The sequence below is a fragment of the Ursus maritimus genome, unplaced genomic scaffold (assembly GCF_017311325.1).
Source record: "Ursus maritimus isolate PB19 unplaced genomic scaffold, ASM1731132v1 scaffold_22, whole genome shotgun sequence".
In the NCBI taxonomy this organism is placed as follows: domain Eukaryota; kingdom Metazoa; phylum Chordata; class Mammalia; order Carnivora; family Ursidae; genus Ursus; species Ursus maritimus.
This window is the reverse complement of record NW_024424675.1, coordinates 30,411,519-30,430,108: the sequence shown is the minus strand read 5'-3', so window position 1 is coordinate 30,430,108 and position 18,590 is coordinate 30,411,519. Positions and strand designations below refer to the sequence as shown.

The 18,590-nt window shown below is 48.8% G+C and overlaps 1 long non-coding RNA gene across 1 annotated transcript in view; it reads right to left on the bottom strand.

The window, feature by feature from the left end:
- Window positions 1-18,229, bottom strand: part of LOC121104609 — a 126,831-nt gene extending 108,602 nt beyond the window's left edge. The window contains exon 1 of the long non-coding RNA XR_005836945.1: window positions 17,825-18,229. This is a non-coding gene — a long non-coding RNA (uncharacterized LOC121104609). The remainder of the gene's footprint in view (window positions 1-17,824) is intronic.
- Between the last annotated feature and the right edge of the window lie 361 nt (window positions 18,230-18,590).

Below are 18,590 nucleotides of genomic sequence, written 5' to 3'. Positions count from 1 at the left end.
TCTGCCCCAACCCCATCTCCATACCGGACCCTTAAAACTATAGCTGCCCACACCCCAAACACTACATCCCATCTTAAATATTTGTTGAATAACTACAGTTACATATGAGAAATCCTAGGCCCACAGATGTCAGGAAACTTGCCCAAGATCACACTGCTGCCCTAAATCCAATATCACATGGTTGAGTGCAAAATCCATGCAATTTTCATGTTTCAATGACATGTGAACTTGTTTTCACTTAAGACTTCTGATGTATTTTTACTTTTAATTCTCTTTCTCTTAAGCCAAAATTTATGGTCTAAGAATGGACCCAAATGGCTTCTGCCTTTGCCAAGGTCATTCCCTATCTGTCCAAGGAGGAGCTCTGCCCAGGGGCCACTGTGTGTAGATGCTGCCCCCCGCCCCGTGATGTAGCCGTGAGGAAGCTTCCCCTGGGGCATACTGGACTTCAGGGGTCAATGCTGTTGTTCCTGGCTTTACACTGCCTCTTGTTAATGTCCTAACTGCCTCCCAAGGAGAAAGCCCTAGTCAAAGTGGTTGATTTTGCATTATGCTCTTGAGAACTGGAAAGCAATTCACAGTGACAAGGGGGGAGAAAACAGATAATGTTAGGAAGCCAGTGGAGCAGCTCCATCCCTCATGCTTTCAAGCGGGCTCCTTAGCAGGGGGTGAACAGCAGGTCCTTCTCTCTTCCCCACCCCTCTGCTTGTCCCCACCCGCTCTGGAGCTGAGCGGGGCCTCCACCCACCCATCAGACACTCATCAGACACCTCAGCATCATCGGCCAGCCGGCATCCTCCTAAGATCTATGAGCCTTCTTGATTTCAGAAATAATTGCATGCCCCTGGTAACAGGTCTCTACTTCCTAAAACCTTTTATTAAACAAGACGACAAAGCACCCCATTCAGGGCTCATGGTTCAAGCTTAACAGCATTTGACCCAGGCTGCAGTTCATAACTGGGAGGCAGGGACAGAATGTTGGCCTATTAATAATGCACCAGCTATCATTACCAGGCCACCAGAAGATCAGCACACTCACTCAGCTCCTTTGCTCACGACCGTGCAAAGTTTTTTACTCTGAAGCCGCACGGAAGAATTTGCAAAGGCCTAGGCGATCTTCCAGAAATGTTAAGAAGCGAGCAGTCTATAGAGCGCCACACGAACTTAGTAAGGAGTTTGTAATTACATACATGCATGGTTGTTTGACTAAAGGCCCTCTTCCCCACTAGGCTGTGAACTCCATGAAGACAGGGCTGGTGCCTGTTTTGTTTGCGTCTGTTTCATGGGGGGTACTCGATATTTACAGCATGAGTAAATGAATGAATGATATACACAAGAAGGGTAGAACTTTCTAACCTCTCTATTCTGCCACTCAGCCACAAGACATGCTCGGAGCCAATGGGGAGGAAGCTGGAAGACTGACTCTAGGAGAGCTCAACCAGCCTTAATGATCTGGCCCCATGAGGTCAGCGGCCAGAACCATACAGTCTGAAGGCGGTTGTGAATCATCTCTTCCTAAAGGTCCACGTTGATGGTCCCAAAGGAAGTAGATTTATTTCACAGTGGCAATGGCTAAGAGTGGCTCAGTGGCCAGACAGGGAGGCCTGTGTGGACACTTAACACACACACGATCTTGTGTCATCAATGTCTATCACCACACATACAACATGAGTTGCCCAAATGAGCAAACCCCAACAACTAGGGTTACGCCCATGTGAACAATCCTTTAGCGCAACCAAAATCTCAGTCAGCCCTGAGCTAATCCATTCTTGATTCATCACATCTTTCTGTGTCAGGGATTCTCCACAGACTCCCAGGGAGCAGCCTGCACGGCCGCAGAGTAGAAGCAAAGTCAGAGAAGAGGGGGTTGGGAGTTCCAAGCAGAAGGAAGCTTTGGCCCACCGTGCTGGTTGCCCTCCTCACGGCCCCGAACCCTAAACTGATCAGTGCTGGACTTCTGCCCACCAGCACCTAGAGGTCTTTGCCTGGGGGGTCTTCCCACTACCAAAGCCCACTTTTGCCCATGAAAGTGGCAGGCCAGAAGGTGTTGGGCATTCAGCCTCCCTACTGTACTCTCCCACTCCCCACCAAGGTAGCTCTCAACCAACAGTTAATGGAGGTCGTTGTATAAATATCCCAGTTCTCTCACCCTTCCTGCGGGGTAGTCTGAGGCACGTACTACACTGGCTCCTAGACCCTCCCCAGTGGGCTGTACCCCAGCCACTACAGGTTGGATGACATCCCTTCTACCAGCTGCCTTCCCTTTCCAGTCTCTTCACCAATTCCTCTCCAGTGCTTTGTGCTATCAGCCCTCAAACTACTTGCACCGGAAACTTTGCCTCAGACTCTCCTTGTGGGGGAGCCTATGTAAACAGGACTGTGTGTATGCAGGCAGGGAGAAGTAAAACAGGTAGTGAGTTTGGGTAACAACAGCGTTGGTGGAGATGGAACAGAATCCAGATGAGAACAGGGGAACTGAGGCAGAAAGGGTTAGTTGGGGGCAATCTTGAGGGACTTCCCGTACCATGCTGGGGAGTCTGGTTTCACCTGATGAGCAATCACCATCTGTTACCTGAGGAGCCACGTGGCACACATCCATGTGAGAATAGCTCTTGAGACCAGAGAGATCCGACATCATCTAATCCTGCCCCTTGACCCCACCCAGTATTTGAATCCCTCCCCAGCATCCTCTTGTCTCCTTGAATGCTCCTGGCAGATTGAGAGCTTATGCTCTCACCAGGCTAATTCAGTTTAGCCAAGTATATTAATAGAAAATTCTAGAAATAACCCCGTTTCTTAAAGAGATGTTAATTGTTCTCCCATATCAAAGTCCTTCAACATATAAACCATGCCTCCTCCCTGACTCTTCTCCAGGCACAATCTCTCCAATTCTGTTCTACCCTCCTCCATGTGACAAGGTCACTTGTCCCCATCCCAGGCCTGTCCTCTTCTGGTACGCTAGACTCTCAACTGTGAGAAGGATACTCCAGGTGGATCCAACCAACCCAGAGAAAAGGAGGCTTCTGGTATCTGCTTCCTCCCTGGCCCATAGGAAACTGTTGACCAAAACCACTTTCAGTCCCTCATTCATTTATTCATTTGATATGTTTATTGCCTACTTATCATGGGCTAGGCACTGTTCTAGATGCTGGATATAGATCCATAGGTTTTTTAATTCCCTGCCCTAACATAGCTTATCTTCTGGAGCAGGAGTCAGCAAGCTATTCCACTGCCTGCTCTTGTAAATAAAGTTTTATCAGAACAGAGCGACACCCATTTGTTAGTTTACGAATGGTCTGTTTTCACATGACAACAGCAGAGTTGAGGTGTTGTGACAGAGACCATAGGGCCCACAAAGCCAAAAGCGTTTACTATCTGTCCCTTTACAGAAGGTTCCCGACTCCCGTTCTAGAGCACCTGCCAGAATGTTAATTCTGAAGATAAAGCAACAAAGAGACAAAGTCCCTGCTCTTGGAGCCTGTGTTCTAGAAGCCCAACTATGTACCAGGCAATGTTTAGGACACTCGGGATTCTGCAATGAGCAAAGAATCTCCCCTCATGCAGTGTTCTAGAGGGCTTATAATATGCCAAGCTTTGAACATGGCACTGGTACTGAGGCAAACCAGACTGACAAAATCCTGACACCCACGGACTTCCCAGTCCAGCTGGGGACAAACACACACACACACACACACACACACACACACACACATACAGGTCTCAATGGTAATATATGCTCTGGGAAAGTAAGCAGGAGCTGGGACGTCCTTGCGTGGACTGTAGTGTGCGCTCCCCAATTTTCTCCTTGTGCCTTTGTTCAGGGTGCAAATGGAGGCCCTGATACGGAAGCAATTACATTAAACTCCATCGAGTTGGGCTGGACCTTTGTTCCTGACTATTAAACTGCAAAGGAGACCAGAGCCAATGCTGTCAGTCCCCCAGGGGACCAGCCTGACCCCACGCCCCAGGGAGGCAGTGCCCACAGATGTACAACACACCCTGTGCATCTCATCCCCTCCTTTCAAAAGGGGGACGGCTAGATGCGTGTGTGTCTGACACTGACAGCAATCTTCACCGCTTCGCTAACTAAAGTATTTTGCACACAAGATCCCCTACTCAAGCATTCCTTCTAATTACCATTTTCTTTTTACATTGTGTTGTGTAGAGCTCACAGGAGCAAGCTCGTGGTGAGCAAGGGCCCCTGGGGTGGCAGGGAAAATAAGACCTGGCTATTAGGGGGCTCGGTGAAGCGGCAGCTTCCGTATCTTCCAGGCAGGGGGGAGAAACGGCCCAGAAACTGCATGGCACCAGGCCAGACGCAGCACCATAGGACCTGGCTCTGAGACGGCTTTGTAAGGTTAGGAAACAGCACTGACTTTGAGGGGGATGCAGCCGCTCCATCCAGAAGCCTGCAATGTACTGGAAAGTTTCATTTGCTCTGTGGATTGAGGAACCCCCAGCTGCTTCACCAGAATCTGACTTCCACATGCTTTGTGTTCATTCAACAAATATGCAGTGGGAGGGTACTACGGGGCCTGCAGGGTTAATACGTGGCAGGTAATTAAAACAGTGCCTGGAACATAGTATGTACTCAATCAGTGCTCAGCCATCATCATTATGATACCCAGGCACAGTTTTCAGTCATTTATTCTTTCCTTCATTCATTCATTCAGTCTCCCAGCAAACATTGGCAGAGGTCAGTGATATACCAGACTGCTGGAGACAGACGGGAACAAAGTGAGGATGGACAGGACTTGTCAAGGAAGGAGGTGCAGGGCAAGGGAGAACGAAGGGGGAGGGTTTCTGGTTTGCATTCGTAGAAGGATGGTGGTGGTGTTCACTGAGACAAGAAACCAAGAATAGGCCTGCACTGGAGTGGGGGGATGGGGTGTGGGGGACATGATCAGTGGAGTTACCTGCAGATACCCCAGGAGAGACGTTCGCTGGGTAGCTGGGAAGTGAGCCTAGGGCTCCACAGATCTGGCCCGGGACTCCCAGGAGCCCAGAGAGAGGTTGCTGGGTTAACACAGGCTGGTTTTCAGAGTGTCTTATTTAATTGAAAACCAAAGGTGGTGATTATCTTGGGCCTCAACTCAAGAAGCAGGTGGGACCCATCTGAGAGGCCACATTTTACTTACATATATAAACACATAATACATATTTATATTTATATATACACATTTATAACATTAAGTACATGGGGGAGAAACAGCCCAGAAACATTATATGCATTTATAATGCACACATTATATATATATATATAGTGTATATATTATATATATAATGTCCCATATTTATATATATAATGTCCAGGGCATCACTGACCCTCTGCCAGTGTTTGCTAGAAGACCGGATGGGTGGGTGGATGGATGGATGGATGGATGGTTGGAAGAATGCGGGCCAGTGCCTGGGTGTATCATAATAATAGTAACAAAGTATTGATTGAATGTACATTGTGGGACACCTGGGTGGCTCAGTCTGTTAAGCATCTGCCTTCAGCTCAGGTCATGATCCCAGGGTCCTGGGGTCGAGTCCTGCATCGGGCTCCCTGCTGACCAGGGGGTCTGCTTCTCCCTCTGCCCCTCATCCCTCTTGTGCACATGCACGCTCTCTCAAAAACAAATAATTTTTAAAAAAGAATGTATACTATGTTCCAGGCACCGTTCTAACTACCTGACATACATTACCTCTCCCTCCATATACAGACATATATAGATATACAGATATATATATTCATAGGTACTATGCAGCCAAGCTCTGTTCCAAGGGCTTTACAAATATTAACTCCCATGCTCACTACAACCTGATGATTAGCTAATATTCTTCAATTTCACAGACAAGGAAAACGAGACATAGGTTAAGTGACTTGCTTAAGGTCCCCCAGCTCTTAAGGGGGGAACAGGCATCTAGCTCCAGGGTCCCTGCTCTTAGCTGCTGGGCTCTTGCTGCCTCCCAGAGCCAGTGAAGCTCCTGCCAAGCCCCCAGAGAGGCCCCTAAGCCCCAGGCCCAGAGCTGGCTGGGCTCACACAAGGGGCACCGTCCTCCTCCGCCCCTTCCCCTGAGCCTCTGCCCGCCTGCCCCTCTCCTCAGACAAACCCAGGCCCTTTCCCTGCCTTCCTGCTCACACGCGGGGGCCAAGGACAGCCCCAGGGCCCCGGGCTCAGCAGCAGGGACAGGAGTCTTGGCGACAGGTTGTCGGCTCAGTGTCTCTGTGTGGGCTGCCTCCTCCAGCTTTATTAGATGTCTTCTAAAATAGACTTTTCTCTTTCAAACACCCCCACGTACCACTCACTGCTCATCTTCCGGCACAGCCACCGTGTCTCCCTGTCATGGTAATATGCTGCTTCGACGATCGCAGACAGGCTGACTTTTTGTGAAATAGCAGCCCCTTGAGAGAGACTTTTCTTTCCTCTTCTAATTATGCCATTTTCCAGCTGGCCTTTTTCTTTTTGAAAGGTGAGCCTCGGATTACTGACTGTTCAACCATTAATTTCAACGTTTGGATCACACCTATCGGATGAAGGCAGGAAGACTCTTTAGATGATCACGCAGTTCCACTGTCTTACTTTGCAAAGGAACAACAATGTCTCAGAGAGGGAGCTTGGCTCGTCTGAGATCACACAGCCAATTAGTGGCGGCTGAAACGTGAACCAGTTAATACAGCGGTGCGGGGATTTGATAATAGAAGTAATAATAATTCATATTTATCACAGCACTGAAGGTTACAAGCATAATTTAGCACTCTGGACCCTCCGTCCTCCATCGATTCATGTGCCTGGTCCTCTCATCTAAGGAGGGAGGACCCTCTTCTCCTCAAGCCAGCTGTCCACTCTACCCACATGTGGTATTCCAAGGGATCTCATCCTGTAAGAATGAAGTGGCCAGGAGGACATTTGAAACTCATCGAAAGGCAAGGAGCACTAATTTGAGAGCCCTGTGTCAATCCCAGAGGAACCCCAAGTCTAATTCTACAGCCCAGACACCTCCTCTCCCTCCTTTGACTGCTGTCTGTGGCAGGAGGGGACTGGGCTCCCCCCTCAAACAATGAAATGTCTTTCCAATAGAGACTCAACATTAATGAATACCAACACGAGAAGCCTCCTAGAAAGTATTTCGTTCAACCCTCCCACTTTACAGACTGGGAAGGTGGAGCCCAGAGAAAGAAAGTGAATTGTCCAAGAACCCATTGCTTTGAGACAAGAAATCTGTGCCTAGACCAGTGGTCCTTTGTTCTTTATTCTCTAGACACCCAACATCGGCCTCTCGCTAAATGCTGCCTTGAGTGGGACTTCTAATTGTCTTGTTAAATGAAAATTATTCCACGGGGAACAGCCATAAAACTGTAGGGTAGTAACGACTCACCCACCTCACCCCTCCGTTGTCCAACTCAATCTTGGCCGCACGGCAGAATCCCCTGTGGCATTTTATAAGCATGCAGATTCCCAGACCCATCATAGACTGAATGGATAAAATCTCCAAAAAGTGGGGTCCTGACATTTGCTTGTTCAAAGCCGCATAGGTGATGGAGAGAGGCAGCCAGAGACAGGCAAGACAGAGCCAAGAACCACATCAGCAGGTCTGAATCATTGTGACCGAAACAGACCGAAACTAATCATATGTTTGAGCTTTAAAAGCTTAATTCGAATACAAGGCAAACGTGAAGCTGACAGAGCAGGACAGACTGCTGGCCAGAGGGGCTCTCAGAGTCACACCCCATTCTGGAGGGCAAGCTGGGAACTTCTCCCTCACCCTGCTTGCAAAAAAACAAAACAAAACAAAAAATACCACATCAGACCACATACCCATGAAGTCATCATGTGCCTCGCCGATGGAAACTGCAAACGCTCGGGGGTGTGAAGGGCCATTCTCTTTCCAGATCTTGTGCAAATTAAGGAAAATTAGTGGTAAATAATAAAAGAGGTAAAAATGGAGCTCAGCCCTCCCACATGGTCTTTCCCTTCATTATCTCTAGCTCGTGCTCCCGATAGCCGACGTGTCCTCAGATCACGCGTGAAGCCTAAGTCCCGAGTCAAAGTCCTTGTGAAGGACAAGCTTCATACAGAAGGTAGAAGGGCACAAGACCATGCATAAACTAAAACAGAGGGTCTCATGGCGCTCAGAAAAACCGTACTCGGTGCCCAGACTGAGGGGAGACAGGCTGCGGGGGACCGGAGCGTGTCCTTCAAAGTGACAATTCGACCAAAACCACAGACCCGTTGAGAGAGGAGACAGGATGGAGGCACTTCATTCGAAAGCTGAAGAAGGATAATAAAAATCAAGAGGTTTTTCCACACAAGACAGTAAATGTTGAGGTTTCCCCTGGAATGAAGAGGGGCACCTGCTCTGCTACGGTGAGAAGAAAGAAAGGTAGAAATAAGCATGAGCTTGGGGCGGAATGCTTCTCGGGCTCTGGATTGTACTCATCTCTTCCACATGTATCACCTGCTCCCAATTCAACCAGCAGCCCGAAGACATTGATGAGCAGTTATAATTACCCCCATCTTGAGAATGAGGGAGATGATGTTTGGGCTGGTCAAGCTTCCTGAGATCCCACAAGCTTGAAGCCAACGCAGCCAAATTTCAATCCAGGCCCTTTTAACTCCAGGTAGAGAGATCTCATTCCACCGTGGAGGCAACGGTCTGCTAGGGCACGGGCGAAAGCTGGGAGGGAGATAAGGAGGAGCTTCCTCCATCTGTCTGAGTGGGAGCCATGGACATCTGGCCATTGGAGCAGGATATCACACTGGAACTTCCTCTAGCTGGGAATATCAGGAATATTAGCTTTTAGCATTTCTGGCTAAAAAATGGAACTGTCCATGAAGATCAGCATGGATTCATACTCCCCTTGCTTCCTTTCTACAATTAGTCACACTTCTCCATGTGTCATTGTTTCAAACCCTGGAATGATCTGTTTTGCTCCTGTGAGTTCCTCACCACACCTCCCCACTGTGGGGAGTCAGGAGTCACTCCCTTCCTCTCTGTAGCTCTACCTGCCAGGCCTCGGGGCAGAACCAAAGTCAGCTGTCCAGCAGGACAAGAGGCTGAGCCCAACACAATGGATGGGTGATCCAGAGAGTCAGAGCTCAAGAGAGGACAAAAGCAGGGAAACCAAGGCGTAGGTGCAGATACTGAGCTAAAGGCTTCATCTACTTGGTGCCACTCAATTTTCATGGTCAACCTGTAAAGTAACATTAGCCCCCATTTCACAGCACGGGAAAGTGAAGTGACTTCCCTGAAGTCATGTGGTGAGTGTCAGAACCAGGCTTTGAACCCAAACTGACCTGCAAGCCAGTGTTATTTCCACACTACAGTGCATTTCCAAGAACTAGGAAGGAGCACCAGAGTGAACCGTCAAGGTAGGAGTTGAGTCATGGGGTTCTGGCCATGGCTGGGTTAGCTGAAGATCAGAAATGGCTTGAACTGAAGCCCAGGGAGATCAGTAAGAGTCCTGATAGGACTGAGATGGCATGCTCAATATGAATCACGTAAGGACACTTTAGTAAAGAGACAGGATGCTGGAAAACCACGAAGAAGAGTACGGAACCTCAGGGACAGTAACACACTGCTCTTACCCACCCTAGACTAGAATGACCAAGGGGAGGGAGCAGTCACCAGAACCTGGAGAGACAGTGCTACGTGGAGGGGCCCACTGAGCTGACACTGGTGAGACACCGGAGCTAGACAGGGGAATAGAGATCCCAGCCTCACTGTCCTCTTTCCTTTGGGTCTCCTTCTGGTGCTGGCCAACTGGACCCATCTGGAAGCCTGATGATGCAGTCGTACAGGTCAGCCTCCTGGGCACAGAGCTGGGTAGGGAAGGGTGAAGAGGGGATCTAGAGGAACAAACAGAAGAAATCCACCCTTGCAGTCTCATGGAGAGGCAAAAGCCACAGAGAGATCCAGAGTCAGATGGATGGAGCAGGTGTGGGGTCCGGGCTTCAGAACCCAAGCAGTCATGGACAGCCGCCTTCGATAAGATCTGACTGCCAAGATCCCCTTCCAAGAGCTCAGGGCTCACTCTGTGGTTGCAGGCTCAACTGTCTTCAAGATTCAGTTCCCTGGCCAGTGCCTGACACCTGTTCCTCCTCCTATCCTTGCGTCCTTCAGAGGACACAGTGGTTATAAGCAGAGGTTTTGACCTAGATTCAAACCCTGGCTCCACCTCCTATCAGCTGTGTGATCCAGAATAAGTGACTGAGTCTCTCCTTGCCTCGGTTTCCTCATCAGCAAAATGGGTACAAGAATAGTGCCTCCCTTAATGGAGTGCTATGAGAAATGAATGTAGTAAATGGTTCACACAGTGCCTGGCAGAGATCAAAAATTATCAGTGATTACCATTATTATTATTATTCTCCCTTGCAAATGTTTATTGAGCTTCAGGGCTCAGTGAGCTAGGAGAATTGTTTGCAACTAAACACCCATGTGAGAATGTGCCAGTAACTCCAGCCAAATACAAGTAGATGTGGTAACGGGCAAGTATATGGTGCCTCCGAAGGACTTGGGGGTTCCAACCATAAATCAAAAGGAGACCAGAGGCTGAGAAGAGTAAGTTAAAGACAGTCATGACAAAGTGTAACTGAAATGCATGTGAACTTGGAGGAGTCAAACAGCAAAGGATGGGTCTCAGCCTCCCTCAGCAGCTGCCGGTGAGGGATGTCGACTGAACCCAAGCAGCAGTCATGGAGTTCAGCCAACACTCCACCTGGAAATTTTTTGGTTTTGCTCTGCACCCTGGAGCCAAGCAGTCCTTCTAGGAGCACTGAGAGACAGCATTCCTGGGCATCTCACAGAGGCATCTTTGCAAATGGTATTAGCCCAGTCCATTTGCACAGAAGTAGCTGCATTTGCATGAATCACTACAGGAGCAAATGGGACCAGAATGAGCTAAAACCATAAAAATAAGTTGGCAAAGACTTTTAAGAGGCTAGACTGTAAGAACTGTTATCACGCAGGCTGGCATCTCTCTGTAATTGGTGTGTTTAAGGAAGCAGACTGCCAATGTCCCCAACAGACAAGCAAGGGGGGCAGGGGACACTTCACCTGTAGGGCCATCTCCCGGAGCTGGCTGGGAACAGAGGTGGTGTGCTCTGCGTTAGCTCTCTAGACAGCAGAACCAAAAGAGGAGCAGGGCCAGAAGGGAGCTAGGTCCAAATCAGATCACCAGTATGAAGTGCTCCAGGTGTAGAACCAAACAAGACAGGGTTCAGAGGTGCAGAGAGCTAGCAGGTTCCAGACCCCAGTTGTGCCCAGGACGGGAGCAGTCTCTGAGTCAAAGAATGGGCCTCCGGGTTAACGTCTTCCAGTTCCTGCAACCATGGGCGAGGATGTGCTAGGAGAAAGTAAGCATGCAAGGAGCAAACAGTGACCAGGCTGACACGTTACAGCATAGGCCACTGCATGCATGCATGCATGCATTCATTCAGCAAACATGTATTGGTCACCTACCCTGTGCCAGCTACTATTTCAGCAAAGGGTATATATACAGCCATGAAAAATGAATCAGATCACTGATGGGGCTCACATTTTGGTAATGGAAACAGATACAAGCAAGTAAAGTAGTAAATATACAATTTCAGGTAAAGATGAATACAGTGTGTTATGGGAAAAGAGCAATGAGGACAGGGGAGTAAAAATACAAAAGCCCCGCCTTTCCCTTCCCTTCCCTGGCTCAGCTCACCTGCCAGGAGAGGGACCATCACAATGCAGGAGCTGCTTGGTGGGGGTGTCCCCTCACTTTCCAATGTATGTTGTGTTTTCTCTTTTCTCTCTCTTCTACCCAAGCAGCAGGAATAGCTAATCGATTATCCAGGAGCAGACCTGGCTGGCCACCTCTCCTCTCTCTCTTTCATTCACGTGTCCTGAGCACCAAGGCACTCTGCTAGGCAGTGCTGGCTCCGCCAAAACAGGTCTGACCACCTCCTGGTCTCTTCTGGCCTCTTTCCTCCGTGTGACCCAAGTGCCCAGAGACCTAAGGCTCAGATTTGGACATGGTGGGGACAAGGACAGCAGTGACAGCCCACTTCGATCCAACATGGTCCAGTCCAGCTCATCAGCCATTTTCTGCTTTGGGTTTGGGAAGCCTAGTCAACAGCAACATGGTGATTCGTCACCACTCACCAGTGTACCAAGCAGCTATTGTCACCTAACCCACAACCGCAAATCTCAGTAGCAAACAACAAGAAGCACTTATTTTGTTTGCACCTGCGGGTTGGCTGGGGGTTCTGCCGATCCTGGCCTGGCCTGGCTAAGCTAGGATGGGCGCAGATGGGCAGCTCCAGGCTGAAGGTCAGGTATGGGTCTGTTCTTCACTGTTTCCCGTGTCTCTCATCCACCTTCGACCAGCTGGCTAGCCAGGTGTGCTCTTTTCATAATGACGGCAGAGGCACAAGAGGACAAGCAGAACACCCAAGCCGCCTTACAACCTAGGCCTGCAAGCGGCCCAGCAGGAAGTGGTCGGCTTCTGCCCACACACCCCTGGACTAAAACAAGTCCCAGGTCTGAGCCCCACATCAAAGGGCAGGGTCCTGCATCTGCCTTTAGTGGAGTAACTGCCACGTTACCTGGCAAAGGGCATGGTTAGAGGGAGGAGCGAAGAATTAGGACCACAGATTCTCAGGCACACACCTTTCTTGGGAATATCCTCAGGTGTAGAGGCGTGGTCTGGGGAGAACGGGACCTTACCTGGGGCACCCACCTCAAATGTGAGCTCACCTTTGACTGGAGATCGCCAATAAGGAAGCAGTGGACTCCGCATTAATAGTTTTTTTTTTTTAAGGCCAGTATTCGAATCACTGAATTCTACTCGAGAAAGCAATACTGCCCTATATGTTAAGTAAGCAAAATTTAAATTAAAAAAAAAAAGCCAACATTCACTGGTCTGCGCTTACTCTCTGCTGGGTACCATTCTAGATGCTTTACGTGAATAAATCCATTTTAATCCACATAGAAATCCTCTGAGGTTGTTTCAGGGATCATCTTCACTTTGCAGATGAATGAACTGAGGCACAAGAGGGGAAGTAATTTGTTCAAGGTCGCAGAGCTAGTAAACACCAGAGCCGGGATGGGGACCCGGGCATCGGGCTCCAGCATGCATCCTCCAAAGCAGAAGCAATACTGCCTTCCCCAGAAAGCGTGGCCTGAGTGCGCATGTCCCTGGTCCACCTGTGCCTTCCCCACAATCTCAGTGGATGCCCACAGAACAGAGGAGGCTTTAGATTGGGGGTGAGGAGCGTGCAGGAGCTCAGACCAGGACAGCAAGAGGAAGAACTAGAAAAGAAATTCAGGCTTCTTGGGGACCCAGGGAGGCGTCGTGTGGGCAAGAGAAAGGCGGGGTGGGCTCCAGTGCCTAGAAAGAGGACTAAAGAGAAACTGGACTTCATGACTCTGCACAGCTGATCTCAGCGTCCCTTGCCTCCCTAAATTTGTGGGACCTGGGGCTCCTCATCAGAGCCCTGCTGGGAGTGAGGGCAGGGGGCAGGCCAGGAGGAGCCAGGAGCGGATGCCCTGGGGTCACATCTGAGGCAGCTCTAGCTTTGAGTGGTGAATAAAGAGACAAGGAGACAAGGATTCCCCGGAGGCACATGGCTGGTTTCTAGCCAACTTGTCACTCACTTCTATCTGTCCGCTCGTTTTCTGTTATGATAAACAATGATAACAGTTTACTCGGGAAGCATTCTGTAAGAGACAAGACATTTTCAGACACAGGATTGCACGTGACACTCACAACCACCCAGTCTGGGAGCCAGCGCTATTTTAAGAATAAGGACACCAGGGCTCAGAGGGGTCAAGCAGCTTGTTCAGAGCACACAGCTCATTAGAGGACCTGGAATCAGCACCTTCACCCTCTGAGCCCTGCACCAGCCTCACACCTTTCCCTGGAAGGAGGGAAAGCAGAATTATGTTGGACTTTGATCTCTTAAGAGAAGGTGGTATTTTGTCTCTATCAATCATTCACACTTTAGTATGATGTATTTGGGCTCCCGTCCGTGCTGAGAGTAAAAGCATTGGGTGCACGCACTGGAGGGATGCTACAAGGGCTCCACCAAGGGGTGGAAGGGAAGCAGTGCAGTGAACATGAAAACAATTTCACCCAGTTTCGATTTCTCCTTCCTGTGGGATTCAGCTGGAGCCAAGCTAATAGAGGTTCAGGACAAGACAGAAGATGTCAGACGAAGACATTCAACTAAGAATGATGTTGTTATTATCGAGACCCTTCCAGATGCACAGTGCTGTGCTGAGCACTCGGGAGACGAAGCACAGATGCTTACATTCCAGGATGCGCAGAGGCAATAGATAAGCACACAAACAGGAAGGCGAGGTACAGCGGGGGTTAGACAGACAGAGACAGGTCATAATGGAGCGAGAGTTTTGAGAGTGGCAGAGTGGGGTTACTACTTTGGGGTTTGGGGAGATCAGAGAAGACCTCTCTGAGAAGGTGTCATTGGGGCGACACCTGAACAAGGAGAAGGTGCCAGGCTTGCCAAGATCTAGTTTACTGGAAGAACAACGTCAGGACCCAATGTAAAAAAGTGACAATGTCTGCAGCATTAAGACTGGCAGAATGGTGAAAGGCTCATGTGGCACTTGTGTGATGGACACGTGCCCTAACCAGCTGACACACGTTACATCACTTCCTACTCAACCACAATCCTGGGAGGTAGGCATTACCACCAGCCCTACTGCACAGATGAGGAAAATGAGGCACACAGAGGTTAAGTGACTTATCCAAGAGCAAGGAAGAACCAGAAGGAAAGAAGGTTGCTAGGTGGCCCATGGACCAGTCCCCAGGGTCCCAGCACTGAGTCCCCAGACTCAAGATGATCAAAGAGCCCAGGGCTGAAATTACAGTAACAGCAGCATTTTGCAGACTATGTGCTGATGCCCCGTTTCTGTCACCAATGTCAAGAGACCGCCTGAGCGGCAGGACCAGAGCAATCATGTGATCAGATGCATGGGTTTGGCACCCACCTCGCCTCAGATTCCCCATTCAGGAAACACTTGTAGCATAGGACTGCGAGGGACCAGGGTCAGCCACATACCTCCCACTGCTGATCTCATTTGGCAGATAATAGAGATAAGAAGAAGAAACCCACAGGTAGGGTAGGGGCGCTTTTATTGTTAAAGCCACTTTCTGGTCTGCTTGCTCCATCAGAGTGATGTGATGACCCGAATCCAGCCTCAGACATGCTGAACTCCAGTGTGTCAGGAAATCAAATGGTTCGTGTCAAAAGATCCAGGGAGAAGACCTCACCTCGCCAGAAGCAGGAAGGGTATTTGCTCTCTTATGGACCCCACCATCCCCTTCCTGCAGGCTCTGACCTCAGCTACAATTGTCATCAGCCACCTCCCAGCTCCCCTATCCCCTCTGTCTCCCACTGCTGTGGTTCTGGTCATTAACAGAAGACATGTAGCATTACAGGACTTGGACAGGCATCATGGGAGTAAAGGAAAGAGAAGGGAGGGAAGGGAAGGTGAGGTCTGGGCTGAAGGGTAAGGAGAAGGACATTACAAAGCCCGCTCCTAAAGAGGGCATAGCTAATGGGACATACGGACACAAACGTGTGAGGACAACCCAGTTTGGCACATGGTTTAGGAAAGATCTGACCTATGTGGTAGCAGAGCCAGCAACAACTTCTATTGGGGAGGGCAGAAAAGTCCTTTGATCTGAGTCTTGAAAGGTGAATAGGGGTCTTCCAGGTGGAGAAGGGAAGATAGGGCACTCCGGGCAGGAGAGAGAGCATATGCAAAAGCAAGACACATAAAGGAGCTCATTATATATCGGGAGACAAGACTAGGGTAGCCATCAAGACTGTAGAGGTCACTGATGACTCCTCACAGCCACCTGCTCCGCACGTCCAGACACTGGGCCCAGCCATTTTTGCGTCAGAACACTTTTTAGCTTTGTCCTCGATTCTGGTGCCCACTGCCATTGAAGGTCATTCATCTATGGCCTCTTTGCCAAGCCTTTCTTATTACAACAGCCTGCCTCCTGGTTCTCCTCACCCCAGATTGTCCACTCTCAATGACCTCCTGTTTCTGAACCAGTTTTGGAGAATCCACCGGCTAGTGGTGACCCAAAGAGGATGACCCTTGCTTCAGCTAGAACCCAAAGAGCCCACCAGAAGATGAGTTAGAAAAGAAGTAAACCTATAAACATCAGAGAACCAAGGAGTAGAACCATAGCTGGGCTGAGGAGAGAGGTAGGATTAATTCGTTTATTCACTCATTCATTCATTCAACAAGTCCATGGACCACTTACTCTGAGCCGGTCTCCACTTCGGACACAAGGCATGAGATAGCACACAAAAAAGCCCCCCTGCTGGCCCTGCCCTCATGGAAATGGGAGGAGACAGCTATTAATCAAACAGTCACAAATAAGTGTAAAATTACAAATTGTGATAAGCACTAGAAAGAAAGCTTCAAGGGAGCTCTGTGTACTTACAGTGGTAACAAAGGCAGTCAAGGAAGACTCCCAAGGATGGGGCAGTTGAGCTGAGATCTGAAGCGTGGGTTAACAGGGGAGTGATGGGGAGAGGGAGCAGTTCCATGTATTAGTTAAAAGAGTTAGTTAGCCTAGGGGTGTTCTCATCTGGATTTGAATCCTGTCCCCCCCCAGGGGTTCATTTGGGGCAAATTATTTTACCCTAGCATGTCTTGGTTGCCTTGCGTGTAAAATGAGATGGTAACCGTATTTACCTTAAATATTTGTTATAAAAGCTTTAATAAGACAATAACAAGTACAATACAGAGTAAGGCTCCATAAACAGTGAAAGTACCAGTAGTAGGTGCTGTGGTCAGAGTGATGCTGACTGCAGTGATGCTGCTGGGGATGATGATGATGGAGAAGGTGGTGATTATGGGATGATCACGATATTGATGACGGTCATTATGAGAATGATGGTAATGACATTGAGGAGCAGGAGGAGGACAATGATGATGATGAGGATGACTTCTGTGCTCACAGTTGGAAGCATGGTCCGCATGCAAGATAAGAAGTGCTAAGGAGAGCTAGTCGTGTCTCTTAAGGCAGACAGGGACAGGCTCTGCAAATGCCAAGTTACGGACTCTAGGTTCTAAGCTTCTTCAGAATGTAATCAATGAGCTCTAAACAGGATCCAAGAATGTAGTATTATAGGTGACCCTTAAATAAGGTGGGGGTTATGGGCACTGACCCCCCCCCAGTGCAGTCACTACTTGCATATAACTTTTGACTCCCCAAAACCTTAACTACCAATAGCCGTTGTTGACCAGAAGCCTTACGGATAACAGAGTCAGCACATATTTTGTATGTTAAATGTATTACATACCATATTCTCACAATAAAGTAAGCTAGAGAAAATGTTAAGAAAATTATAAGGAAGAGAAAATACATTTAGTACTGTATTTATTGAAAAAAAAAATCCACATACAAGTCGATCTGCTCAGTTCAAACCTGTGGTGTTCAAGGGCCAACCATACAGTGATGACTCAGATTCAGTTAAAATTTACTGAGTTCCCTGCCCTAAAAAGTCCTACCCTATGCCAACAGTAGTACCAAGGGAGCCAGTGTCAACTGAGGGCCTACTATGTGGGGGGCAATTACTCATGTGTTGCTCCATTCTATCCTCATGACACTTACCAGGCACCAGACACAATACTGAGTGCTGCTAATATGCCAGTAAACAGGATACGGATCTTATACCCATTACACAGAAAGCAAAATAAACAAAGCATAGAATCGTTAAGTAATTACCCAAGTCACACAGCTAATAAATAATAAAGACAGGGTTTCAGCCCAGGCCCCAATGTCTCCCAATTTAAGCCCTTTGTCTATGTGCCACATTACCTTTCGGTGCTTAGGCAGAGGACTGCCAACTCACAGATGCAGAGCTGCGGGGCTCAGGTCCCAGTCGACAAAGGAGCTCTCTCTTGCTTTATCCCCAGAGTGGGGGCAGCTCCCCAAATGCTAGTAGAGTTCACACAAAGTCCTCCAGTTGGGCGATCTGTACTTCGTAGTACTGTTGATAAGAGACAACAAGAGGGGGAAAGGATATAAGTGTTCACTGAGCCCCTTCAGGATGGTAGGTGTTTTATATACATTACTTCATGGGGGGCCAATCCCATTCCTTACGCTTCCTGCCCCCATTTATAGGAAGAGGAAACTAAGATTCAGAAGGGTTGTAAAACTTGTCCAAGGTCACACAATGGGGAGGGTCGTGTTTAATGGAGAACTGTTGGACTCCAAAGCCCAGCCTCATTAGCCCAGCTATGTCCTTTTGCGGTGTAACACAGACGCACACACAGGCATACAGCCAGGGCTAGCGACCAACACTTAGAGTTTACTCCATTTCTGAATGCATAAAAATGTATCTAAATTCATCATGCTTTTAAAGACGCCCCCCTTGGAGACCCAAGCAGGAAGAATAAAGCAGAGTGTTGCCTGCTTTCCTTACGCATTCAGGCTGCAGCAAGGCTTTCTATATTTCCAAACACCTGGCTGCCTCTCCTGTGCTCTGTGAAGGATAATGGATGATACAGCTGAGGTTTCAAGGTTGAGGCTCTGGACACTGGAAAACAGGCTTTTGTTGGCTGTTTATTTCACAGTGTCCTCA